The sequence below is a fragment of the Aquarana catesbeiana genome, linkage group LG13 (assembly GCF_042186555.1).
Source record: "Aquarana catesbeiana isolate 2022-GZ linkage group LG13, ASM4218655v1, whole genome shotgun sequence".
Taxonomy (NCBI): Eukaryota; Metazoa; Chordata; class Amphibia; order Anura; family Ranidae; genus Aquarana; species Aquarana catesbeiana.
The window spans coordinates 44,771,717-44,784,760 of record NC_133336.1 but is presented as its reverse complement, the minus strand read 5'-3'; the positions used below and the strand labels follow the sequence as shown (position 1 = coordinate 44,784,760).

Genomic DNA, 13,044 nt, shown 5'->3' with positions numbered 1-13,044 from the left:
CCACTTAAACTGGGTCTAGAAATCTGGTGAGTCTCAGTGTATAAGGTAGATGGAGTAAAATCACTGAAGAACACCCTTTGGAGAGCACTTTTGCCTGCATGAATCGTGTGGAGCATGTTTAACAGGCTTCAAGCACACTATTTAGGGCACATTGAATTATTTTTCATGGACATTCAAAGTTTTTGAGCATGAGAATTATCATTTTAATTGGTATCATGAATAGTTTTTTGTTTGTGTTTTATTTTTACATTTTTACAAGTTTGATGTTTAGGGGCACATATAGATACCTAGCTTTGTGGTATCCTTTAGTTTGTTGTTTAATATATTCTACCGACTAAGCAAAAAGGGACCTCATATACACTAGACAACTCAACTACCAAAAAGAATGGTATTTTCTTTTTTTTATAAATGCTTTTTATTGAGTTTTCTTACAGTACAATACAGAACAAAACAACTTACAACACTTATAGGGCGTACACACGGTCGGACTTTGTTCGGACATTCCGACAACAAAATCCTAGGATTATTTCCGACGGATGTTGGCTCAAACTTGTCTTGCATACACACGGTCGCACAAAGTTGTCGGAAAATCCGATCGTTCTGAACGCGGTAACGTAAAACACGTACGTCGGGACTATAAACGGGGCAGTGGCCAATAGCTTTCATCTCTTTATTTATTCTGAGCATGCGTGGCACTTTGTCCATCGGATTTGTGTACACACGATCGGAATTTCCGACAACGGATTTTGTTGTCGGAAAATTTTATCTCCTGCTCTCCAACTTTGTGTGTCGGAAAATCCGATGGAAAATGTCCGATGGAGCCCACACACGGTCGGAATTTCCGACAACACGCTCCGATCGGACATTTTCCATCGGAAAATCCGACCGTGTGTACGGGGCATTAGCCAGGTAGGCAACATACCCAACCGACATTGGCCACGCAACCGTTGAGAACTAACATAGTTTGACCTAACCCCCTTCCCTTCCCCCACTCCCCCCGTCCCCTAACCCGACCAACTGTCACAACCTAGGATTCACGTAGATGTGCACCTTCTAACTTTGTACGGTTATATTTTGTCCTCTGTAAACACAGTTATCTTCATTCCTCAGTAAGCGAATATGATCTTGAATACCTCAGGGGGAACAATGGTCATTTCCAAATTGACAAACTCCCATTCACTTAAAACATGCCCAACCACCTATACATATTTTTTCAATTTGCCCACAGTTGCTGATGAGTGGAGCCATGCTTGCCAGACTCTTTTAAACTTTTTTTCACAGCCTCTAGCCCTGTATGTAGCTTTATAAAGATGTATCACAGAGTTGATCAATCCCTTCCAGAACGACAGTGTGGGTGCACGGATTTCTTCCACTTCAATAAGATAGCCTTTCTGCCATAAAATAACTCTATATTAAGCAATGTGCGGTGTGCCAGAGATGGAACTACCTCCACCAACCCTATGAGGCAGATCCTAGGAGTCATAGGGACCGGAATGCCAAGCACCTCCAACAGACAACCTGTTACACCGGACCAGAAGTTTTGAATTTGTGAGCATTTCCAGAAAATATGTTTCAAATCTGCTGGGGAATGTGTGCACCTCCATGAGGATGGATAGATACGGGACAGCTTGGCTGGGGTGAAATAAATTCGCTGCAGGAATTTGAACTGTATTAGACGGTCCCTAGCGGAAACCAAATGTTTAAAAGGGTGATCCCACATATCCTCCCAGTCCTCCCCTTCAATGTCTGGAATTTCCTTCTCCCACCGCTCTCTACATCTAGATACCCCCTGAGGTGTTTTGTTAAATAAGGATTTGTAAACTGTTGACAAGGGTTTGGCCAGGTCCTCCTCCTTTAAGAGGGTCTCTAGTGCTGAGGGAAGAAACGTAACTCTTCCGCCACTGAACTGCGCCTGAAAAGCATGGCGCAGCTGCAGATAGCGAAAGAAGATGGAGTAGATTATGTCTTGCCTTTAGTTGATCAAAGGTAATAACGCCTCCACAAGCCCATATCATGGGATCCGGGAGGGAGCAGAAATGTGGTAGATTTGGGTTCATCCACAGCGGGGCCAAGGGCTGACTCCCAGATAACTAGGTGACACTAGGGTAGTGTTGGCCTCCCCAATGGTGGCTTTCATCGAATCAGTTAAAGGTAGGCTTGATTTTGGGCCCCTGTAGAGGGCCAGTCGCAGGCTCTCGTAGGACCCCAAGTGTGCCGCTTTCAGAACTGTGGCAGAGTCCCCGTTGTCCGCCAGCAACCAGCATCTGACAAGAACGGTATTTTTAAGCACTATATCAGTATATACAGTATCTCACAAAAGTGAGTACACCCCTCACATTTTAGAGATGTTAGAGACTTTGCGTTCCTTCACCTTCCGTTTGAGGATGCCCCACAGATGCTCAATAGGGTTTAGGTCTGGAGACATGCTTGGCCAGTCCATCACCTTTACCCTCAACTTCTTTAGCAAGGCAGTGGTCATCTTGGAGGTGTGTTTGGGGTCGTTATCGTTATCATGTTGAAAAACTGCCCTGCAGCCCAGTCTCAGAAGGGAGGGGATCATGCTCTGCTTCAGTATGTCACAGTACATGTTGGCATTTATGGTTCCCTCAATGAACTGTAGCTCCCCAGTACCGGCAGCACTCATGCAGCCCCAGACCATAACACTCCCACCCCCATGCTTGACTGTAGGCAAGACACACTTGTCTGTGTACTCCTCACCTGGTTTCCGGTACACACGCTTGACACCAAATAAGTTTATCTTGGTCTCATCAGACCACAGGACATGGTTCCAGTAATCCATCTCCTTAGTCCGCTTGTCTTCAGCACCCCTTCAACCGCTGCAGCAATGCTGGCAGCACTCATATTTCTCTATTTCCCAAAGACAACCTCTGGATATGGCGCTGAGCACGTGCACTCAACTTCTTTGGTCAACCATGGCGAGGTCTGTTCTGAGTGGAACCTATCCTGTTAAACCGCTGTATGGTCTTGGCCACCATGCTGCAGCTCAGTTACAGGGTCTTGGCAATCTTCTTATAGCCTAGGTCATCTTTATGTAGAGCAACAATTCTTTTTTTTTTTAGATCCTCAGAGAGTTCTTTGCCACAAGGTGCCATGTTGAACTTCCAGTGACCAGTATGAGACAGTGAGAGCGATAACACCAGATTTAACATACCTGCTCCCCATTCACACCTGAGACCTTCTAACACTAACAAGTCACATGACACCGGGGAGGGAAAATGGCTAACTGGGACCAATTTGGACATTTTCATTTAGGGGTGTACTCACTTTTGTTGCCAGCGGTTTAGACATTAATGGCTTGTGTTGAGTTATTTTGATGGGACAGCAAATTTACACTGTTATACAAGCTGTACACTCACTACTTTACATTGTAGCAAAGTGTCATTTCTTCAGTCACATGAAAAGATATAATAAAATATTTACAAAAAATGTGAGGGCTGTGCTCACTTTTGTGAGATACTTTATATACTGTATATATGTGTATATATATATATATAATCAGTGTATGATATAATACAAACTAAACAAAAATACAAATAACACAGTTATTTGTGCTCTACTTACATTTGATTGTACTGATATAGTGCCTTAAAACTGTTCAATTGTCTATATCCAGGGCTTTTTTTCTCAGAAAAAAGGTGCAGGAACTCACCCTCCCCAACCAACTCTCCACCCCCAATCCTGTCGTTCCATGGGGAGAGAATTAAAGCAGCGCCAAATCCACGCAGGCCCAAAAGGCACTAAGGAGCGCATAACACACAGGACTCAAAAAAGTGTACTCTGCAGTGATTAGGTGTGTGTATCACACATGGCACAGAAATAAAAAATCAGCAGACAGTACTTGCATATCTCCCCCAATGTAACCATCTATTGCTCACCTCTGTGCCCCCCATTCAAACCTCACCTCTGCAAACCTTGTCCACAGATGACCTATGCCCCCCTTCCACAGCTCACCTCTTCTTCCCCCCGTCTGCAGCTCACTTCTTCTTCCTCCGTCTGCAGCTCACTTCTTATTCCCCCCATGCACAGCTCACATCTTATTCCCCCCATCCACAGCTCACTTCTTATTCCCACCATCCACAGCTCACCTCTTTCCCCTTTCCACAGCTCACCTCTTTTTTACCCTGTCCACAGCTCACCTCTTCTTCCCCCCTGTCTGCAGCTCACCTCTTCTTCCCCCCGTCTGCAGCTCACTTCTTCTTTCCCCTGTCTGCAGCTCCCCTATACTTCGCTCCTGTCCACGGCTCACCTCTTCTTCCCTCCTGTCCACGGCTCATCTGTTCTTCCCTCCTGTCCACTGCTCACCTCTTCTTCCCTCCTGTCCACGGCTCATCTCTTCTTCCCTCCTTTCCACTGCTCACCTCTTCTTCCCTCCTGTCCACTGCTCATCTCTTCCAACCTCCTGTGCAGGGCTCATCTCTTCCAACCTCCTGTCCACGGCTCATCGCTTCCAACCTCCTGTCCACTGTTCATCTCTTCCAACCTCCTGTCCACGGCTCACCTCTTCTTCCCTCCTGTTCACGGCTCATCTCCTCTTCCCTCCTGTCCACTGCTCACCTCTTCTTCCCTCCTGTCCATGGATCATCTCTTCTTCCCTCCTGTCCACGGCTCATCTCTTCTTCCCTCCTGTCCACTGCTCACCTCTTCTTCCCTCCTGTCCACTGCTCATCTCTTCCAACCTCCTGTCCATGGCTCATCTCTTCCAACCTCTTGTCCACGGCTCATCTCTTCCAACCTCCTATCTATGGCTCATTTTTATCCTCCCTCCTGTCCACGGCTCACCTCTTCTTCCCTCCTGTCCACAGCTCATCTCTTCCAACCTCCTGTCCACGGCTCATCTCTTCCAGCCTCCTGTCCACGGCTCACCTCTTCTTCCCTCCTGTCCACGGCTCACCTCTTCTTCCCTCCTGTCCACGGCTCATCTCTTCCAACCTCCTGTCCACGGCTCACCTCTTCTTCTCTCCTTTCCATGGCTCACCTCTTCTTCTCTCCTGTCCACGGCTCACCTCTTCTTCTCTCCTGTCCACGGCTCACCTCTTCTTCTCTCCTGTCCACGGCTCACCTCTTCTTCTCTCCTGTCCACGGCTCACCTCTTCTTCTCTCCTGTCCACGGCTCACCTCTTCCCCCCATAGCTCACCTCTTCTTCCCTCAGTCCACAGCTCACCTCTTCCCCCCGCAGCTCACCACTTCTTCCCCCGATTCGCTACTCCCTCTGTCCGCAACACACCTCTTCTTTCCCCTGTCCCTCCTCAATTCTGCACCCCTGTCCACATGTCATCTTAGCACCCCCCACAAATCACCTTTGTACCCACTGTCAACAACTTAACTCTGCAGCCCCCACATCTACAGCTTACACTCCCAGTCCACAACTACACCTTCAAAAAACCTGCCAGCCCCCCTACAAGCTCTTGCCACTGTATCACCTGCCCCCCCTCTCCACTACTCAGCTCTCACTTTGCACCTCTCCCTCTTTCAAGCTTTAACAACTTCACCCCCCTTCACAAATTCACCCCCACTGCAGTCCACAGCTGTTACCTCCCCTGCAGATGCCACTCGCCCCCCCCCTTCCCTCCATAGTTTTTAGTGCACTCACCTCTTCTCCATAGCTTGAAGTGCAGCTATCATTGATCCGTTTTGAGCATGCAGGCTTTTTTCCGGCCGAACACTTCACTCGGCTCTCAGCTACAGGGAGGCATGGCAGAGCGGGACGAGAGCCGCGGGGCAGGGTGGGATGGAAGCCGCGGGGCAGGGCGGGACAGACGGGAGTCGCGGGGCAGGGCGGGACGGAAGCCGCAACTCCCGAAACTCCACAAAAAGTAAAAAATAAAATAAAATATGCAGCGGTCACAGTGTGGGGAATGACTGACTTACACATGTCCCGACAATAGGACACAGAACCCGGTGGGGGAAGAACGTAGTGCCTACCTCCTCTACCGCCTTCTGTGTTCAGTGACTGGGGAGAGGACAGGGCTGCCAGAGGTGGCAGAACCCCGTTCCGCCGCGTTCGGGCAGAAAAAAAGCCTTGGGTATGACAAAAAAAAAGTGGAGAAACAAAAAGCCAAATCTGAGACATTCCACGTAAAACTCCAAAAATGGACTGGACAAAATTATTGGCACCCTCAATTTAATATTTGGTAGCACACCCCCTTGGAACAAATAACTAAAATCAGTTGCATCCTGCAACCATCATTGAGTTTCTTACACCTCTCTACTGGAATTTTGGACCACTCTTCTTTCGCCAACTACTCCAGGTCTCTGCTCCAGGTCTCTGAGATTGGAAGGGTTCCTTTTCCCAACTGCTGTTTTGAGACCTCTCTACAGGTGCTCTATGGGATTTGGATCTGGACTCTTAGCTGGCCAATTCAGTACTCTTCAGCGGTTTGTCTTAACCACTTCAGCCCCGGACCATTATGCTGCCTAAGGACCAGAGGACTTTTTCCAATTTGGCACTGCGTCGCTTTAACTGCTAATTGCGCGGTCATGCAGTGCTGTACCCAAACGAAATTTGCGTCCTTTTCTTCCCACAAATAGAGCTTTCTTTTGATGGTATTTGATCACCTCTGCCGTTTTTATTTTTTGCGCTATAAACGGAAAAAGACCGAAAATTTGGAAAAAAAATGATATTTTCTACTGTTTGTTATAAAAAAATCCAATAAACTCAATTTTAGTCATACATTTAGGCCAAAATGTATTCGGCCACATGTCTTTGGTAAAAAAAAGTCAATAAGCGTATATTTATTGGTTTGCGCAAAAGTTATAGCGTCTACAAACTAGGGTACATTTTCTGGAATTTACACAGCTTTTAGTTTATGACTGCCTATGTCATTTCTTGAGGTGCTAAAATGGCAGGGCAGTACAAAACCCCCCAAATGACCCCATTTTGGAAAGTAGACACCCCAAGGAAATTGCTGAGAGGCATGTTGAACCCATTGAATATTTATTTTTTTTGTCCCAAGTGATTGAATAATGACAAAAAAAAAATATTTACAAAAAGTTGTCACTAAATGATATATTGCTCACACAGGCCATGGGCCTATGTGGAATTGCACCCCAAAATACATTCAGCTGCTTCTCCTGAGTACGGGGATACCACATGTGTGGGACTTTTTGGGAGCCTAGCCGCATACGGGGCCCCGAAAACCAATCACCGCCTTCAGGATTTCTAAGGGCGTAAATTTTGGTTTCACTCCTCACTACTTATCACAGTTTTGAAGGCCATAAAATGCCCAGATGGCACAAAACCCCCCAAATGACCCCATTTTGGAAAGTAGACACCCCAAGCTATTTGCTGAGAGGCATGTTGAGTCCATGGAATATTTTATATTTTGACACAAGTTGCAGGAAAGTGACAAATTTTTTTATTTTATTTTTTGCACAAAGTTGTCACTAAATGATATATTGCTCACACAGGCCATGGGCATATGTGGAATTGCACCCCAAATTACATTTAGCTGCTTCTCCTGAGTATGGTGATACCACATGTGTGGGACTTTTTGGGAGCCCAGCCGCGTACGGGGCCCCAAAAACCAATCACCGCCTTCAGGATTTCTAAGGGTGTAAATTTTTGATTTCACTCTTCACTGCCTATCACAGTTTCGGAGGCCATGGAATGCCCAGGTGGCACAAAACCCCCCCAAATAACCCAATTTTGGAAAGTAGACACCCCAAGCTATTTGCTGAGAGGCATGGTGAGTATTTTAAAGCTCTCATTTGTTTTTGAAAATGAAGAAAGACAAGAAAAAACTTTTTTTTTTCTTTTTTCAATTTTCAAAACTTTGTGACAAAAAGTGAGGTCTGCAAAATACTCACTATACCTCTCAGCAAATAGCTTGGGGTGTCTACTTTCCAAAATGGGGTCATTTGGGGGGGTTTTGTGCCACCTGGGCATTCCATGGCCTCCGAAACTGTGATAGGCAGTGAAGAGTGAAATCAAAAATTTACGCCCTTAGAAAGCCTGAAGGCGGTGCTTGGTTTTCGGGGGCCCGTACGCGGCTAGGCTCCCAAAAAGTCTCACACATGTGGTATCCCCGTACTCAGAAGAAGCAACAGAATGTATTTTGGGGTGTAATTTCACATATTTCCATGGCATGTTTGAGCAATATATCATTTAGTGACAACTTTGTGCAAAAAAAAAAAAAAAAATTGTCTCTTTCCCGCAACTTGTGTCACAATATAAAATATTCCATGGACTCGACATGACTCTCAGCAAATAGCTTGGGGTGTCTACTTTCCAAAATGGGGTCATTTGGGGGGGGTTTGAACTGTCCTGGCATTTTATGCACAACATTTAGAAGCTTATGTCACACATCACCCACTCTTCTAACCACTTGAAGACAAAGCCCTTTCTGACACTTTTTGTTTACATGAAAAAATTATTTTTTTTTGCAAGAAAATTACTTTGAACCCCCAAACATTATATATTTTTTTAAAGCAAATGCCCTACAGAATAAAATGGTGGGTGTTTCATTTTTTTTTTTCACACAGTATTTGCGCAGTGATTTTTCAAACGCATTTTTTTGGGGAAAAAACACACTTTTTTAAATTTTAATGCACTAAAACACACTATATTGCCCAAATGTTTGATGAAATAAAAAAGATGATCTTAGGCCGAGTACATGGATACCAAACATGACATGCTTTAAAATTGCGCACAAACGTGCAGTTGCAACAAACTAAATACATTTTTAAAAGCCTTTAAAAGCCTTTACAGGTTACCACTTTAGATTTACAGAGGAGGTCTACTGCTAAAATTACTGCCCTCGATCTGACGTTCGCGGTGACACCTCACATGCATGGTGCAATTGCTGTTTACATTTGACGCCACACCTTTGCGCGAGAGCAGGGGGGACAGGGGTGCTTTTTTTTTTTCTTTATTATTTTTTTGCTTTTTTATCTTATTTTTAAACTGTTCCTTTCATTTTTTTTTTTAAATCATTTTTATTGTTATCTCAGGGAATGTAAATATCCCCTATGATAGCAATAGGTAGTGACAGGTACTCTTTTTTGAAAAAATTGGGGTCTATTAGACCCTAGATCTCTCCTCTGCCCTCAAAGCATCTGACCACACCAAGATCGGTGTGATAAAATGCTTTCCCAATTTCCCAATGTCGCTGTTTACATCCGGCGAAATCTAAGTCATGAAATGCTCGTAGCTTCCGGTTTCTTAGGCCATAGAGGTGGCCATAGAGGCACTGTTTGGAGCCACTCTGGTCTCTGATCATCTCTATGGTCAGCTGGCTGAATCACCGGCTGCATTCTCAGGTTCCCTGTTGAGACAGGAGAGCCAGAGAAAAACACGGAAAACGGTGGGGGGGGGGGCATTCCCTCCCACTGCTTGTAAAAGCAGTCTAGAGGCTAATTAGCTGCTAGGATTGCTTTTACATGAAAGCCGACCGCTGGCTGAAAAGAATGATACCAAGATGATACCTAAACCTGCAGGCATCATTCTGGTATAACCACTCAAAGTTATGAATGGCGTACCTGAAGACAAAAAAATGGTTAACAATAAAACACAGTAAACGGTAAAGTATAAAAAATTGCATACCTGAAAAGCAAACATGATAAAACATAATAACAATAAAACATTGCAGAATAGAATACGGTAAAAAAGAGCAGAACAATAGAGAGAGAATAGAGAGAGAGAGAACAATAAAACGACAACTATTTTTTTTTATTTTATATATATATATATATATATATATATATATATTTTTTTTTTTTTACACTTTTTTTGTAACTAACTTTTATAACTGTAACCGGTTCCAGGTTCGGGTCTCTCAAAATGCAATGGCATCTTGGGAGACCCTGTGAAAGTGTGCCTAGTCTGTGCAATGCTGTACCCTACGCTAATACTCAACTAGTCAATGGTAGCGTTCAAAACATTCACCAATGCAAAGACCAGGATTGTCAGGACAGGAGGGACAATAATAGCGGGTGTCACGCCTATATCCGCGCTTGCTGCAGACACGGCATCTTTTTTGGGGGGGGTTCGCTGGATAGGGGTACTCGGGAGGACATAAAAATGCCTCTCATGCAGCCGGCTGCATTTGGTTGGGGATGTGAATGGGGGAAGTACGGGTGCTGCAGAAGTGGTGGGTTCCCAATTAGGATTGGCGAATGCAGCAGGAAGGGCATTATGGGCACGACGGGCCTGTGTTTGTCTTCTTCTTGGTGGCAGCGGGACACTACTTGTGCTTGCCACCTCACCAGCTTGAACTGCACTTATGGGACTCGCCACGTCACCAAGTGTTACTGCAGTGCTGGTTTGACTACGACCGGGGTGTACTAGGCCACTGGTGCTTGCCAGTTCACCAAAACGCTACCAAAAAAACTGTAAGCGATCGCAGGGATCAGGCCTGACTCTGCGAACGCTGCAGTTATGCGTTTAGTGTTTTGTAAGTGACAGTGATCAATCGATACTGCACTTGGGTGGGCTGGGCTGGGCCGGGCGGAGGGGCAAAACGCAGGTGCTAGTAGGTATCTGGGCTGATCCCGCTAACACTGCGTTTTTGGGAACCCTAAACTGCTGGGGACGCTAGTATAGATCTGATCGGATCAGATATTGATCCGTTCAGATACTATACCACTAAGGGAGGCGTATGCTGCGTGCGTGGGTGTTAGCGGTACTGGCGCTAACCTGACGCTGCCTGGGGCTGGTGCTTGCCAGTTCACCAAAACGCTACCAAAAAAACTGTTAGTGATCGCAGGGATCAGGCCTGACTCTGCGAACGCTGCAGTTATGTGTTTAGTGTTTTGTAAGTGACAGTGATCGATCGATACTGCACTTGGGTGGGCTGGGCGGAGGGGCAAAACGCAGGTGCTAGCAGGTATCTGGGCTGATCCCGCTAACACTGCGTTTTTGGGAACCCTAAACTGCTGGGAACGCTAGTATAGATCTGATCGGATCAGATATTGATCCGATCAGATACTATACCACTAAGGGAGGTGTACGGTGTGTGCGTGGGTGTTAGCGGTACTGGCGCTAACCTGACGCTGCCTGGGGCTGGTGCTTGCCAGTTCACCAAAATGCTACCAAAAAAACTGTATGCGTTTAGTGTTTTGTAAGTGACAGTGATCGATCGATACTGCACTTGGGTGGGCTGGACTGGGCCGGGCGGAGGGGCAAAACGCAGGTGCTAGCAGGTATCTGGGCTGATCCCGCTAACACTGCGTTTTTGGGAACCCTAAACTGCTAAGGACGCTATTATAGATCTGATCGGATCAGATATTGATCCGTTCAGATACTATACCACTAAGGGAGGCGTATGCTGCGTGCGTGGGTGTTAGCAGTACTGGCGCTAATCTGACACTGCCTGGGGCGACATATGTCGCCGCCGGGTGATCAGGGGGCTAGACCTTTATTCGGTAATAAACGGCGGGTGCCCTGACACTATAAAAAATAAACTAACTAACCAGCGTCACCCGTAACAGTTATACGGTGATCAGTGGTGAAAGGGTTAACTAGGGGGCAATCAAGGGGTTAAAACATTTATTAGGTAGTATATGGGGGTCCCTGTCGCTATAAAACGCTGACGGCGAACCTAAATATTTACCTCCCTAACTAACGTCACCAGCGACACTAATACAGCGATCAGAAAAATGATCGCTTAGCGACACTGGCGACAGGGGGTGATCAAGGGGTTAAAACTTTATTAGGGGGGGTTAGGGGGGTACCCTAGACCTAAAGGGGGCTAACCCTAACTGCCCTAACACAGTAACTGTCACAAACTGACACCATGCAGTAATCAGAAAAAAATTAATAAATAAATAAAAAAACTGCTTGGTGTCAGTGTGACAGGGAGGGGGAGGGGGGATTAGGGGGTGATCGGGGGGGGGGGTCGGGGGGTAAAGGGGGGTGTTTTGTGTGCCTGGCATGTTCTACTGTGTGTGTTGTGCACTCACATTGAAGTCTTCTCTCCTCTGCGCCGGAACGAAAAATACCGAGCCGAGGAGAGATGACATAATTTCCTTTGCTGCTGTTTAGCATACAGCAGCAAAGGAATTATTTGATTGGCCGGCGGCGATCGCGAGGGGGTGGCCATGAACGGATGGTCTCCCCCTCATCTCTAATCGCCGCTGGTCAGAAGCGGACCGCCTCGGGCACCGGGGGGGTCCGATTGGACCCCCCGCCCGCGGGAGGCAGATCACGTATATGTATGTGATTCTGCCTGCCCGTGCCATTCTGCCGATGTACATCGGCGTGAGGCGGTCCTTAAGTGGTTAAACCATTTCTGGGTGCTTTTTTGACGTGTGCTTTGTCATTGTCCTGTTGTAAGACCCATGACCTCTGACCGAGAACCAACTTTCTGACACTGGGCCCTAAATTGCACCCCAGAATACTTTGGTAGTTTTCAGATTTCATAATGCCATGCACACAGTCAAGACATCCAGTGCCTGCAGCAGCAAAGCAACCCCAAAATATCAGTAAACCTCCACCATGTTTGACTGTAGGGACTGTATTCTTTTCTTTAAAGGTCTCATTTCTTTGTCTGTCTACAGCAAATTTTCCCAAAAGGATTTTGGGTTCCTCAGGTAAGTTTTGGGCAAACTCCAATCTGCCTTTTTTAAGTTTCTGTGTCAGTAATGGAGTCCTCCTGGGTCTTCTACCATAGTCTCCCTTTTCGTTCAGATGGCGAAGTATAGTGCGAGCTTACACAGTTCCCTATGCATAAAGGTCAGCTTGAATTTGTCTGGAAGTTGATCTAGGCTCTTTATCCACCATTCAAACAATCCTTTGTTGCAATCTTTGTTCAATTTTTCTCTTTCGCTCATATCCAAAGAGATTAGCTACAGTGTCATGGGCTGTAAACTTCTTGACAATGTTGCTCACAGTGGGCACAGGAAAGGATCTCTGATGGACTCCCGCCCCCCGCATGCTCACTGGAGCGCTAAGCTGTGGAGATGGCGGGAGTGGCTGGCTCAGGCTCTCAGCAGCTCGCTCAGAGGCTGAACTGGTTGCCAGTCCAGGCATATGGTCGCAATCTTTCCCCAGTCTGGACCGGCTCTGTGACATTAGCCGACAGCAG

At 46.3% G+C, this 13,044-nt stretch overlaps 1 protein-coding gene across 1 annotated transcript in view; it reads right to left on the bottom strand.

The window, feature by feature from the left end:
- Positions 1 to 13,044, bottom strand: part of LOC141117628 (cholesterol 24-hydroxylase-like) — a 170,596-nt gene that overhangs the window by 19,589 nt on the left and 137,963 nt on the right. The gene's annotated exons all lie outside the window — the stretch shown is intronic.